Source organism: Caretta caretta, chromosome 9, assembly GCF_965140235.1.
Source record: "Caretta caretta isolate rCarCar2 chromosome 9, rCarCar1.hap1, whole genome shotgun sequence".
In the NCBI taxonomy this organism is placed as follows: Eukaryota; Metazoa; Chordata; order Testudines; family Cheloniidae; genus Caretta; species Caretta caretta.
The window spans coordinates 82,184,989-82,199,079 of record NC_134214.1 but is presented as its reverse complement, the minus strand read 5'-3'; the positions used below and the strand labels follow the sequence as shown (position 1 = coordinate 82,199,079).

The 14,091-nt window shown below is 47.4% G+C and overlaps 1 protein-coding gene across 2 annotated transcripts in view; it reads left to right on the top strand.

The window, feature by feature from the left end:
• The first annotated feature begins 822 nt into the window (after positions 1–822).
• The window catches only part of LOC125642517 (actin-binding protein WASF3-like), a 63,913-nt gene continuing 50,644 nt past the window's right edge, over positions 823–14,091 (top strand). Inside the window, exon 1 of one of the 2 annotated variants that reach the window (XM_048864048.2) lies at positions 823–1,010. The gene's annotated coding sequence lies outside the window, so the exon portion shown is untranslated. The remainder of the gene's footprint in view (positions 1,011–14,091) is intronic. The other variant, XM_048864046.2, reaches the window with a different exon arrangement.

Genomic DNA, 14,091 nt, shown 5'->3' with positions numbered 1-14,091 from the left:
TTTTGTCCTGGAGGCTTTGCCTCCTTCGCCTCCCCTGTGTCTCTACCCAGATGGAGAAGTTAAGAAACTAAACTGCCGGCTGGGAGCTGCGCGCAGGACTTCCGGGGCTGAGATGGGAAGGCAGGTGGGCATATGGAAGGAATGAGCCGAATGCATGAGGAGGGGGATCCTGCCGGTAAAGTCTTACCCTTTGAGCCCTAGTTACCTAGTGCTGGGTTATCTCGAGGAAGCAGCATTTGCCTAGCTGACTGTCCCTCCCGCCCCATGGCATCTGAGCGCTCAACGGAATTACAGGCATCCGTGCAAGGGGGGGAGAGGCGACGTGTGTGCGGAGGCCCGGGGGGGTACACGGTGGGGAGGAGCTCGAGGCTACGCGGTGGGGGGGGGGGGATACCGAGTATTTTGTGCTTTGGGATCACTGTGGGCTATGGGGAAATACGCGGAGGTGGGGATACACCGGGGGTGGGGTGGGCAGCGTAGAGCACCGGGCTGGCTGATGCAGGGGAGCTTCGGAGTGGGGGGGGGGGGTCTGCGCAGATCTGATCACTCGGATAATGACAGAATAAAGTTAGTGGGGTGTGGGGCCCCACCCCCGATCAAAGGGGGTAACAAACAGGAGTCAAATGCTGGGCGGGGGGGCGCTCAGGGAGATGAAGGGGAGGGGGCGGCCCAGCTCGGGCAGGCAGGGTGACGGGGAATGAAATCAGCAGACTGCGCCCCCCCCCCGGCCCCCCACTGGAGAGGGCCAGCCCCAGCCGCCTCGCATGTGGGCTGTCCCCAGCCAGGGGGTGCGGAGCACATGCGCCGTGCGAGCACTGCGGAGTGCCAGGCTGGGCGAAGCTGCCGGGCACACACACGCGCAGAGGCAGCCGCCCTCTCTGCAGCCCCGGCTCGGCACCCGTCTCCTCCGCCCGCCCGCGCCGCAAACATGAACGCCCCGGCCGGCCGCCCGGGCTCCCCGGCCGCCCCGCGCTGAAGGCAGCGCGCCCGCCAGCAGCAGCGGCACCGCGGTGAGGGCGGCAGTGGGGGCTCTGCTCTCCCCGCCTGGGCTGGGGAGGGATGGCGGGGCGTGGGGGCTTCCCGGCCCCTTTGCGTGACGATGCAGGGGCTCTCCAGCCATTTGCATGGGGGGCTGGAGGGTTCGGATCCCCCGGCGCGGGGAAGGGGACACGCCGCGGTGCATGAGGACTCCGATCCCCCTGCGTGGATGAGCGGGGGGGGGGGGAGGTCGGGGTTCCTCTCCCATTGCACGGGGGCGCTGGGGGGGGGGAGATAGCTGCTGAGAGCAGCAGGTCCAGCCGTTGCTGGGACAGGTGGGGGAGCAGGAATGTCTCACGGGAGAGCGGGAAGGATCCCCCTAGAATCCGCGCGCTAGGGGACAGGGGGGACTCGGGGCTGGGGTGGGGATGCGGAGTGACTCTAGCTTTCCTGGGAAGGGCGGGGGGGGGGGGGGGAGCCCGGAGCGTCTGGATCCGCTACGATGGGCAGCAGAGAGGGGAGGGGGAAGGAAGCTAAGCTGCATTTGGGTGTGAGGACTACCGACCACGCCCGGGGACCTTATCCCAGCGTTTCCCGGGCACCGATCCAGCCCCACATGCAGAGGATGGGTAGGTCGCTGAAGAAACTCAGCAACAGCTGATACCCTCCCAGCAGCAGCCTGGGACTTTATGGCTAAGATGCTGGCGGTGGCTGGAGGCTGGATAGCTCAGAGCAGGCTGGAGTAACCCGGCGGGGCTGCAAGATGCCTGTCAGAATCAGAGGCTCAGTTCAGATCTATTTAATGGGAGCTTTTAAAGATGGATTTTCGCTTCTGGCTGCGCGGAGAGCTCTGGGGTTTGAGCTCAGCGCTCTGGCCATTATTAGGATGGAGGCAGAGATAGATCAGCATTGATTCCACTCTCTGTTGATAATCCGCCAAGGCAGCAAGAGCTGGAAGCTTGCAGGTGAAGTTGACATGCTGAGGGCAGCTGACCCCAAAATGCCCACCCCATTGGCTCCCCTAAGCTGATGACTTCACACTTGTAGATGCTCCCCCCCCCTTCCCACTCCTCAATCCCTTGGGGATTTGGAAGTTGATTTTGAGAGACCTGGGAGATGTGATTGGCTGGGTGGATGGGGATGAGGATTGGGAAAAGCCAAGCTAATCAGGAAGAAACATCAATGTTACAACAGCTGTCAACTCAGCATGAGATCTTGACCTGCCAACAAAGTACACCTGCCACAAGTGTTTGTGGATCTTGAGGCGGTCGGTCTGGGCAGGTGTGTGCCAGGGTGTGCAATTTTTAATTTCCTTGGAGTAACATTTTTACTAGTGACTGGCGGATTTGTTTGTGTGTTGTTTCCATCAGGCCTTTCATTAGCACAGTTTCACTGTTCAGCTGCACCTGCTGTGTCAGTGGTTATATTGTGTGTAATAACATGTCTGTCCTGAGAGAGTATGGGGCTAGTGTGGGCAGGGGGCAGTGTTGTAGGTCAGATTTGCAATTGCTGGCTGCTGGCTTGTGACAGGGGCACCCGAGGAGGATTTTTTTCATTTCCACCTGGCAAGTGACCAGATGTAATTAGGCATGTGTTAATGCTTGGAATCAGCACCTTCCTGTGGGACGCCCATTTAACCTGTCTGTCTGTTCTGTGCATTTCCAGTGAGCCCATCACCAGGGTTTCAGAGTGACAGGTGCAAGTCAAAATCAAAGTATAGATTACCCATAAAGAGCACCTAGGATTCAGCACTCCGGGATTCAGCCACTCTTACTTATAGGGAGTTTTCATTTTATAATTCAAGTCTCAGGAGATTCTCTGTCTCCTTGTCATTGTTTTAATGTGCTAAAAATGCTGCTGGTTTATACAGCTCAAAACATGAGTTCGGGCACATTTCAGCGTAATTCATAGGTGCTTTATTTGTTATTATCTTGTCTACAACAGCTTTACCGTCAGCTATGATGGTAATGGGTACAGTGTAAAGACCCAGACAAATATGTAGATAGAACAACACGGGTAGAATTAATTCATTTTGTAAGCCAGAAAGGTTAACTTGCACAGTGTATTAATGCTGTCTGAGAACACAGGGATGCCCGCTATCTGGAGAGCGCTTTGAAGTGGATCTAGTTGATCTAGGCTGTGGGGTTTCCACAGTGCGACCCTTGGCTGCTCTCTTCTTTAATAAGGCGGTGGAACCAGGAGAGAGACCATGTAATGGCTGCTGAGATCAGCATGAAGCATCTTTTACTTGGAGCCGCCGTTTACACAGGCCGCAGCTCTCAACTGAAGGCGACGGTAGCCAAGATGATGGAGCCCTGTGGCTCCTGAGATCTTGGCAAGCTGAAAAAGTGGCCCTCTAGTGGGCAATGTTTGGATGCCCCTGGAGTGCTGTTCATCAATAACCATGCACCTGATTTTCATATAAAGCTTTGGGCCCAATCCTACCAGGTAGTGAGTGCCCTCCATTCCGGAAATCGGTGGGAGTTGGGTTGCTCAGCACATTGCAGTTATGTCCCTCGGTTGGATTGATTGTGGCTGAAGAGCTTTAATTGTTCTCACTGTTCAATACTGACCCCAGAAAGATTGATGAGGTTTTCCTCTGGGAAGCGAACAGCAATGAAGTTTGTCTGGAAGAGCATCTAGTATCATGGAAGAGCAAGGTGACCACAATGAAAGGCGTTGCACTGGGCAATGACCTAAAATTAGGGACAAGAAAGGCATTTGGATAAAGGAAAACATCAGATATACTGTTCAAAGATTGTCCCTGGGGTTATCAAAGTCCTTGGGATATTGTGGGAGAATGGCTTTGGGTCAGTGTGATAGTGCTTTACATCTCATTGCACAAAGCTTATAAAAGGTAAGAAATGTTGCTGTGCTATGAATACCGGTGACAAAGCTTAAAAGAGGAATTAAAATACCTAACAGTTATTATTGTTGGACCAATGCCTGTTACTATTCCGCCAAAGTAGACGTCAAGATTTGGCTGCTGCTGCTGGATTTCTACAGCCTGTTGCTTTGCAGATAAATGAAGAAGACAGATCCCTTCTCCAAGGAGCTTACAATCAAAATTAAACATAGGACAGGTAAAGGTTGGAGAGGAGATAAAGGGAGGAAGAAGAGGGTTATGTTAAAAGATCATAAGATTTTGTTACATCCTCACCTGGTTGGTTCCATGCTCTATTATGTCAAAATGTGAAGATATTATATTTATAAGAGAACAAAGCTAGATGAGATGTTTGACCTGGAAGGGGAACTGAAAGGGAGTGAGTCTCGAGGGGTCTGAAGGAGAAGATTGAGGCTGGAAGGTGCAAAGAATCAGGGAGCAGATTGTATGCATGATGGGTGATGTGAGAAAAATCCAGGGGTAGGAGAAATCCAGGGAAGTGAGCAGACTAGTGGTTGATAGGAGGCAAAACGTAGAAAGGGATAAAACTGTGCTCTTTTTAGGCAGCTCGTGCTGTGACCACTGCTTATCATGTCATTGACAATCATCTTATTTCCTCGTTCCCCTGTTTATTTCATCTATATCTTGTCTCTCATTTTAGACTTAGGTTGTAAATATTTTGGGGCAGAGACCATCATTTAGTAATGTGTTTGTACAGCACCTATCACCAGGAGGCCCTGATCCATGACTGGAGGTGCAGGCGACAATACAATGATAATGGTCTGTAACTGAGCTGTACTTTTAATAACACTGTTGAATAGTAAACATTAGATATTTCTAAGTAATCAAATGAAAAAAACAAAATACCACGAAACCTAAAAGCACAGGGAAAATAGCTAAATGAAAATTTGATTACCAATTATGTATTAGGCTTTGATAGCTTTCATCTGTAAAATAACATTTAATTTTTCTTTATTTATTCTTTATGATTTTAAATAAGAAATATATAATGAACCCTGAGTGTTTTGTGTTAGACATACAGTACAAGTGGTGTCTTACAGTGACCAAGAGGTAAAGAAGCATTTGAGTTTATTACATCCCTTTTATAGATAGGCTTCTGGATAATAGTTCCTTGATAGAACCTAGTCTTCAAACAAATTTGTGATTTAAAAGCAATTTAGTCAAGTGTAATTCCTAGATCTTGAGCATTTTACAGTGCAAGAAAGAGAGACAAAATGTAATGTTTATTAATGAAACTGTGCAGTAATGGGAATATTTTTAGGTGTGATTTAATGTTACATTGAATTTCACAGGAAAAATTTCTACTCAATTATTATCGAAGTTAAGGATGTCAGATTTTGTTGAATGAATTAATTTAATATTGGTGGAAGATGATAGATTGATTGTACTGAGACAGAGGTATTGTCTCTACCAAGAGACAAAACAAGCGTAAGCCTCAAAGATGCCTCATCCAGGCCCTGGGAGGGCTTTAGGATTTGATATTTGTAGCTCAATCTTCCTAGCCCCTTCAGTTCTTGGCTTCTCTGCTAGCAGATATTTCAGCAATGTGAAGACCTACGAATGGGACTGATGCTTATCAACTCATTTCACATATATCACCAAGCAGCCATTACATGGTAATGAAGTTTGGAGGCTCCCGATCTGGATACCCTTTAAATCAATGACCAAGAAATGAAAGGCTCTGGCTCTTGTTCCTAATCACTTTTGCCTCCAAGTTCCTCTTCCTTTCACGTCTGCATGACAAGTGTTGACATTTATTTACAGTATTTGTACCAGTGTTACATGGCAATGTCTCAAGTGCAACATGTTATTATTGTCTGACACCTGTCCCTGAAATGTGCTGATTTCATTGAGGTCATTATGGCTCAGCTTGGGTTTCCCAAAACTGAAACTAACAACAAACCTTTGAGTATGAAAAACGTTCAGAATTGAGCGTATGGGCCAGATCCTCATCTGGTGTAAGTCAGTGGAGCCATGACAATTTACACTAGTTGAGGGTCTACCCCTCTGTCTTATTTTAAATCCTTGTGAGGTTCAGCAGTAGTTCCGAAGTGTAATGTAATCTCTGATAGTTAAAGCTGTTTTTGTGGGATAAGTTTTAAATGGAGCTATGGTATTTTTTCACATCGATACGATATGTGGTCTAAGTGATCATTCATATCAATCACTAATAAACTATCACAACTCGATTGCATAAATCAGACCCATATGTTTGGTTTTCTATGTAAATTTCCCCCTTTTTAGTCCAAGAGTATACTTGAGTGTCACAAAAAGCTACTACCACAATTTACTCCAACTGGCATTCTCAGTGGAGAGGCCAAGGACTGAATTCCTCTCTGACTCCCTATCTAAGGTGCTTATAGAGCCCCTGTTACTACAGCACCTTGCAATCTTTAAGGTAGATAACAAGCTTCTCTGAGTACCGTTATTTGTATTACAGTCATGCCTACAGGCTCCAATCCCATTGCACTGGGGACTCACAACATCTCTGTGAGGTAGGGAAGTCCTGTTATCCCCATTTCACAGATGAGGGACAGAGGGAGACTATGTGACTCACCCAAGGTTAAACAAGAGCTCTGCAGTAGAGCTGGGTATTGAAGCTGGCCCAGACTTATGCCCTAAACACGGCACCATCCTTCCTCTCTGGAAGTGCTCTGTTTAGATCAGAGGTGGAGCACATCATTGGGGATGCTGCCCAGCCCATGTCAGTTCTTTCATCAGTACTAGGGAAAAAAACCAACAGCTAGAGATGACAAATAAATAAATAAAATGCACTTTACTCTCTACTGACTTAAACCTTGATGGTGCTGGGCTAAAAAAGCGACATGTTAATTTAATGAAGACGTTTATATATTTGTCCTTCTCATAAGTGGAGAACATGTTTTATTATGCAAACCACGTTTAATAACGTGTGGCCAAACAATGAGTTTGGAAATAAACCACCCATGGGGTTTTCTCTCTTTGAACTTGAGTCTTAGCAAATTTATAGACAAATGGAAAATAATAACTTGCATGGATGTTGACCAAAAATAGTAAAAAATATGGAAGTAAAACTTCTTCTGCCTTAATTGTTTACTGAATGTTCTATCGTGTGCTCTTTATTCAGTTCCACTGATCAAGTGGACAAGCGTTCTCATCTCCAAAATCACCACCACCGTTGACGCCAACTGGCACCCTTTTTTGCAGTCTCAACAAAGAATAAAACACAATGCTGGCTGTTTGGCATGGAGATGGAATCCCCTGATCCTTCCATGATAGGGTTGAGACATGTTGCCAAGACTTGGTGGGGAAAGCTTAGCAGCTCATGCCTGTCCTATATATGGTCTGTGGATAAGCAGAGGCCTTCTGTCTGTGAGTCTGCCAGTCCAGCATCTTTCATGAGGCTTAGGACTTACTCTCAGTGAAATTTTAAATCATGAATCTGCTTTTAAAAATAAACATCCTCTGGGTGCATTATGGATTGGTTGAAGAAGAAAATATATGTTGGGTTCCTAATGGGACTAAGTTAATGAAGAGCCTTCACAGATAGCAGCTGGCTAGTCAACTTACATCTACCAGGCTTCCCTACCCAGCTCTTCTGATAGCAGCATAGGTCTCCTTCTGCATTGCTGCCATTTTTAATCTGCTTCCCCACCCTCTGTCCAGCAGCCTCCTCCTCAGCTTTGTAGAGCTCAGTCAAGGGTCAGTACTGGATGGAAAACCCAGCAGCCTGGGCTGTATTTCAGCATGTTGCTATCACTAGATCATAAAGGCAGTGGAGGGAAATCACGGAAATGACAAAGGGGCAATAAATTAACATATTTTTTATTTTAAGCAATGCAAAGGTTGAGGCAGCTTTGGGTTCAAGTGTTGTGAGTAGTGACTCACATTAATTCACAGGAGATGTTGTTTATCTGGGTCTAGCACTCTCTAACTTCTTTTACAATTGGTTTAATTTCTCAGCTGCTCCTCCTATGACTTGAAAACCTTTCATATTTCACTTAGTGTAGGGATCCTTTTTGTTTCCACTCTCCAGAATGAACCTTCCCTCCGATTCTCTTGTGAACGCTGCTGGGGCAGAGATTCCATTCAAGCTCCCAGGAGCTAGCTTCATTCTCATCTCCCTCGCCTGTCCTTTCACTCACCCCACAGCCTGACTTTTTAAGTCTTTAAATATTTAAAGACTGTCTTGTGTTTTTGCTTTCGTTGACAATTTTAGAGCCTGATCCTGCAATTTTTACTCACCCAAATACTCCTATTGCCATCACTGGGACTGCACATGTGAATGAGGGCTGCTTGTGTGAGGAAGGGCTATGGGATCTGGCCCTGAGTCCCCTTTTTTTGTTCTTCTTTTGACTTTTATTTGCAAGTTTTTTCATCTTTCCCTTTCCCAGGATTACAGATATTCAATATACTGTTTTCATTTTCTCGAACTACTCTGAGTTCTGGCATTAGTCCAGTACTCCGGGTTTTTTTAGCATTACTCTGCAGCTCTGGTTCCTGGCAGTTCTCTGACATTCTGGGTTCAGCAATACTCTGATATTCTGGTACAGTAAGTGGCCAGTCATCCTGGGCAGGTGCAATAATAATTAAGGGTAGGCAAAGTGACTGAAATAAAATGAGAGCTGACCCCAAAGCCTTGGGCAAACCTTGAGCTAAAATCTGTGCTTACAATTTTTGCACCCCCATTTTGAGTGAATCAGCTTTTGGGCACTGTTATAAACTTCTGAACCTTTGGAGGTTTCCCCCAAAGACAGCGCATGGTGAGATCAATGCATGGTTACCAGATTCCTCCCAAAATGGAGTGTCTTCAGTTATGCTCTATATATTTCCTTATCCTGAGTTAAATATGTTTCTCTTCCGTGTTTGCTGCACATACTGAATTAGAAAACAAACTTGCACCAGGGCCACCCTTGATCACCTGCTCTCCTCTGTTTATTGAAATGTTGTTGACCTCCCATTACTAGCACTTTGGCTGCCTTACAAGCTGGTATTATAAATGCAATAGTTGGGGCTCCCATTCTAAAGCTTAGGTGGTGTAGTGCTTTAGTGCGCTAGCCATTCATCTCTGGAGCCTGGGGCTCATATCCCAGGTCAGGGCTGGGCTTATCCCCATTTCTCAGCATTGCAAATCCATGATTCAGTTTAGAGGCATCCATTGTACCTGACTGTCTCCCCTTAACAGTGCCCCATTGCTGGAGCAGTAGGAGGTGCTGTTGGTCATGAGAAGGGGTATTGTCAGAGCAGACTAGGAAACTCTGCATTTTATCTGTCTGTATTATGTGCGACTCAAGCCGTGTGTTTCTCACTTGATAAACACTCAGTAGAATGGCGGATTTTTTCCTCACCACCTCTTTCAGAGATAGTCGTGTATGTTTCTAAATCCCTTTGCAAACATCTCCACGGAAGTCCACTCTGCATCAGTCCTCCTCTTTGCCAAGCCATCCATGATAAATAAGGCTCAGCCTTTGTGATTACATACCTCCCTGTCTCCTGAGCTACATTCATCCCCTGATGTTAGTAACCAGACTCCATGCTACACCAAAATGATTTCTCTTGCTTCACATCTTTACAACATTGTCCCCAACCCTCTGTAACTGTCAACACCTTCTGTTCTCTCTCTTCCTCTGAAGAGTTCGCCAGAGCTTCATCTGTTTCCTCTGCTAGGATGAAGAGAGAGATGATTTCTTGTTAACGCTCTGAAGCAGTGGAAATAAATGTGGAGCCTCTGCATCCTGCCCAAGGAGGACTGGCTGCATGCGAGGGGGATTAAAACTTCATCCAACCTGAGGCTGCACTGATAACTCTCCAGCAGCCTATGGGCTGCACCTAATTAAAATGAAACGGATGGAGGAATACAAACCCCGGGGACTACCATTCCAAGCGTGTGATGCTTTGAGTGACTTGTTTTTTGATCAAGGTATCGCACACTGGAACCTATAGTCTTCGCAGGCTGCACCTCAGCATTGTGGGCCATTCTAGGTCTGTTGGCCACGCACTGGCTGTCCCTGCTCTGCATGAACAAGTGATGAACCAGGATTTTTACAGAAGGCAAAGCTATGGCACTGGATAGCAGGAGCAGAGGGTGAGTAGACAGGAGAGTTAAAAAATAAGCACAAGAAGCCAGGTCCTCAGCTGGCATAAATTGGCATTGCTCCATTAAAGTTAGTGATTTACGCCGGCTGAGGATCTGGCCTCAGGGTGTATAAAAATATAGTTAAGCAGAGGAATTAAGGGGAAGGAACATGTAGTTGCAGTGGAAATGAGCTAATCATAGCAGACTAAATCTTGGATTAAAGGTCACATATGGGGGATATAATCTGAAGAGTAGGAGATTATTTAACTGCCCATAAAGCATCAAAGGATCTCTCCTGGACATTCACGCATAGACAGCGAGGGCACAATTTTGCAAAGCTCTGATTTTGGGAGACTCAGTTCATGGGTGCCCAAATCAAGACACCTTGGACCTGATTTTAAGAAGTGCTGAACTCTCACAAGTCCAGTTAAAGTTCAGCGGCAGCTTTGAGTGCCCAGTGCCTCTGAAAACCAGGCCCAAGATGTCTCGAGTTAGGCACCCAAAATCAGAGGCCAATTTTTGAAAATGTGGGCTTATGACATTTGGGTTGTTTGATGTTCATGGCCAAGTTTCCAAAGGAAACACGGACTGAACTGTAATCTTGGTGGCACCAGCAGCTGCTGATTGAATAGAGTGCAAATAATTGCCCAGTTGTATGGAGCTGACCTGAAATTTCAGAATCCCTAGTACATGAGAACATAAAAACCTCAGAATAGCCCACTTGCTGTGAACCCTTCTGAGCCTACATGTTTATCCCATTGTTCCTAGCCATTCACCCAATGTCACCCTATAATTCTTCTCTGTCCAGGGATTTTACCTCCTTCAAACATTCATAGGCTCTTTCATGTGGTCCCTTCCTTCTCTGGTCATGTCTTAGTTAGGTGATATATATCTTGCTCCCTTGTTCTGTCATCATAAATCAAACCCAGCAAATCCCTGATCACTTTTGTTGCTCTTCTTTGAGCTTCTTTCCATTTGTCAGTCAATATCGTTCTGGGGTGCGGTGCCTGGAAATTAATGCAGTATTCTAAGTTCAGTTGCACCAGTGTCAGAGAGAGGGGGATCCGATTGGCTTTATCTTAGCATGCACAACTGCTATATAGTTGTCACTGAACTGTTGTCATTTTGCCTTTGATCTTACATGTTCATATGAAATAAGAACTTGCTAAACCAACTCTCAGTCTGGTTAGCTTTTTCTCTGTTGTTTTTGATGTTCACTTATCTGCCCTTCTTGATCATAGCCAAGATCCGAAGCAGAAGTGCAGAAATACAGAAAGAAAGGCTTCTCTCCAGGTGCCTGTGTCCAGATTTTGACAAGAAAGCCTGTTCTTCCAAGATTCCCAGTTTTGCAGACCTAAGTGCTTTGGATGAGGATTTAAGCTTGCACGTGGTTTTCCGAACTGCACCTTCTGAGGTTCACTCATCACCAGGACCCGTGTGGTTTTACAGCTTGGGGGGGTCCGATTCACTCATGGGTCAGCGCTGGTGTAAACCCAGTTGCAGAACGGTGGTGGTGGAATGCTTGTCAGGAGAGGAGGCTGTGGTGGTGAAACAGGGGGGCCAATGGGAGTCAGTGCTGCCTGGAGAGTGAGTGATGCTGGATGGAAAGGGGGCATGGCTAGGCTGGCTGAGGAATGTGCTAAAATAGCACATCCCCTCAGTGGCCTCTGCCAGCAGGACTCGGACTGGCTGTCCCTGAGATGTGCTGGTGTGGGGGGTGGGGTGTAATTTACACCTTCCTACCCAGATTCAATGGTTTTAACCCAGGAAATGTGTGATCCATCACAAGTGCTGTGTGCTGATGGAGGGCACCACGGTGCACAGACACCAGCATGCAGAGTCTGGGCAGCAGAATGATTCCTTGGACCACTCCAGGCCAAAATCACTTGTAGGAAATTAGGTTTGCTTCGTAAACAGTGACTGAATCCCTCCTGGTCAGGGTAAGATGGGAGGCGGCTTTCAGGGGCTCCTGAGGAGAGCGATGATAAAATCATGTACATAAAAGGATACTTTGGAGAATAATGAGAAGTGATGGCTGAACATGGAACTTCTTGTAATGGTCCTCTCCAAATGCTCCAAGAGGCAGCTTGGAAAATGCTGTCTTCCTAGCTCCTTGGATACAGCCGGAACTGCTCAGTGCATGATGTAAAATGAAGGCAGTACGAGTGTACATGCAGGGATTCCATGCAATGGTAACATGCGCAGGGCCCCATCCAGCTCTCTTTGCTATCTGTGACCGGTTCCTCCTGTGGCAAGATGGCTGATTTTAGTCTGGTGGGTCCTGCGCTTTTCTTGGCGGGGAGCTAAGATGCCACCCTTTGCCCCTGCTCTTGGGTGCCGAGGACCCCGCTAATAGCCCGGGAAGGTGGTAGAGGAGGGAAGCGGGGGAGGCATCTGGGTTTGCTCCTTGCTCTGAGTCCCAGACCCTCTCAACCCCTGTTGGTTTCTTACCCTCATCCCCCTTAGGTGGGGTTACCCTCGGTCCTTAGATGCTGGGGGGAAGGGAATCTCCCTGTCCTACTGGACAGGGTCTCCCTTACTTCAATTCTCAGGTCTTCCAAATCTCTCAACACACCTCTAAGCTCCGCTCCGCTCCGCTCCGCTCCGCTCCGCTCCTTCCTCCTCCTCCTCCTCCTCCTCCTCTGTCTGCCTGACGCAGGGGGTTTTATTAGGTTCTTAACAGGGCCTTAATTGACTGCAGGTGCTCCAATTAACCTGCAGCCACCTTCCCTAGTCTACAGGGAACCATGCCTTAATTAGCCTTGAGCTTATATATTTCCCCTCTAGCACTCTCCCACTGCTCCCTGGCCCTCCTGTATCACACTCCCTACCACATATTTCCATATGCCCAGACCTGCATCTAGCCTCATCCTGCCTACTTGTGACCCCTCCCACTCTCTGGCTCTCTCAAGTGACCCCTTTCTATGCACTGTGAAGCAACAAGGTTGAAACACATGTGTCGAAGAGAACTGTGGGGCAGGGCAAATAGAGATTTCCATCTTTGCAGAACAGGGAGGCCAACGTTGGATGGGGCCATGGCTGGGGATGCGAATGAGTATTTGGTTCTACTGTAGGGCTCCAGGTGGTTGCTTCACTCTAAGGGCACCATGGGTGATGGTTGATGAGATCAATGACTGCAGCAGACCCATTCACTGCCCCTGTACTGGCTTCTTAGGTGGAGGTGACCCTAAGAGAGTCTCTCTGGATAAATGTGAAGCAGTGTCCAAGCAGCAGCTATGCTACCTACAGATGAAACCATGCTCATGAATTGCGTGTGGTTTCATTTGTAGGCCTGCAGTGGCAGCAGGGACAGCAGCCTCTGCTCTCTGGCATTGCTGCATGTTTTCATATCCACTTCCGTGGTCCTTCCCTGCAGGGTTTAGAGAAATTCAGAAGGAGAGAATGTAGGTGTAGGCCTTCCAGCAATCTAAACACACGGCATGCCAATATCATTCTACCTATTCTGTAGTTCCATGATCCTTCCTTGGGAGATTGCGCAGTGTGAAGCTCATAGCTTGTTTCCTCTTTATTCCTCTTACTCTCAGAGTCCCTCTGTTGTGGTTGTCTTCACTCCGGTTGTGTAGAATTGGATGTGATTCTCTTCAGAGTTTGTGTTGCTCAGAATACTGACTGGTTGGTAATGGTGGGAGGGGTCATTCAAGGTGCTCTCCCCTCTTTACCCTTCCCCTGATTCTGAGTACACAGCCTTTGCAGCACTTTAAGACTTGGATGGGTGTTGGGCAGCTTGTGGATTTTTGCGGCCTAGGAAAATACTGCGGTTTTTTTTTTATCCTGGAGAGAGATTTGTGAAAATGTGTCTGAAATCTAGTGCACTCTGTGATGTAAGTGCCAGGCCCTCTGTTAGATTTAGCAAGTGCAGTGTATGGGACTGAGCAAACCAATGCATCTCCCAGAACAGAAACAGCTTGGGGAGGTCAATGCAACCAACACAGCTGAGATGCCAAAAATGTTTGACGGATGCATTATGGAAGCTGAAATGTGCTATCCGAGGAAGCAGCGATGTGCTGCTTAGAAGCAGACAGTTTCCAGTAAACATCAAGAATGGTGACTCTTGTCTTGTCATGACAGCTCTGTGAGAGTCATCAGGACTCTCTTCTGCTCAAAACATTTTCCAGTATGGGAAGTTTTCAGA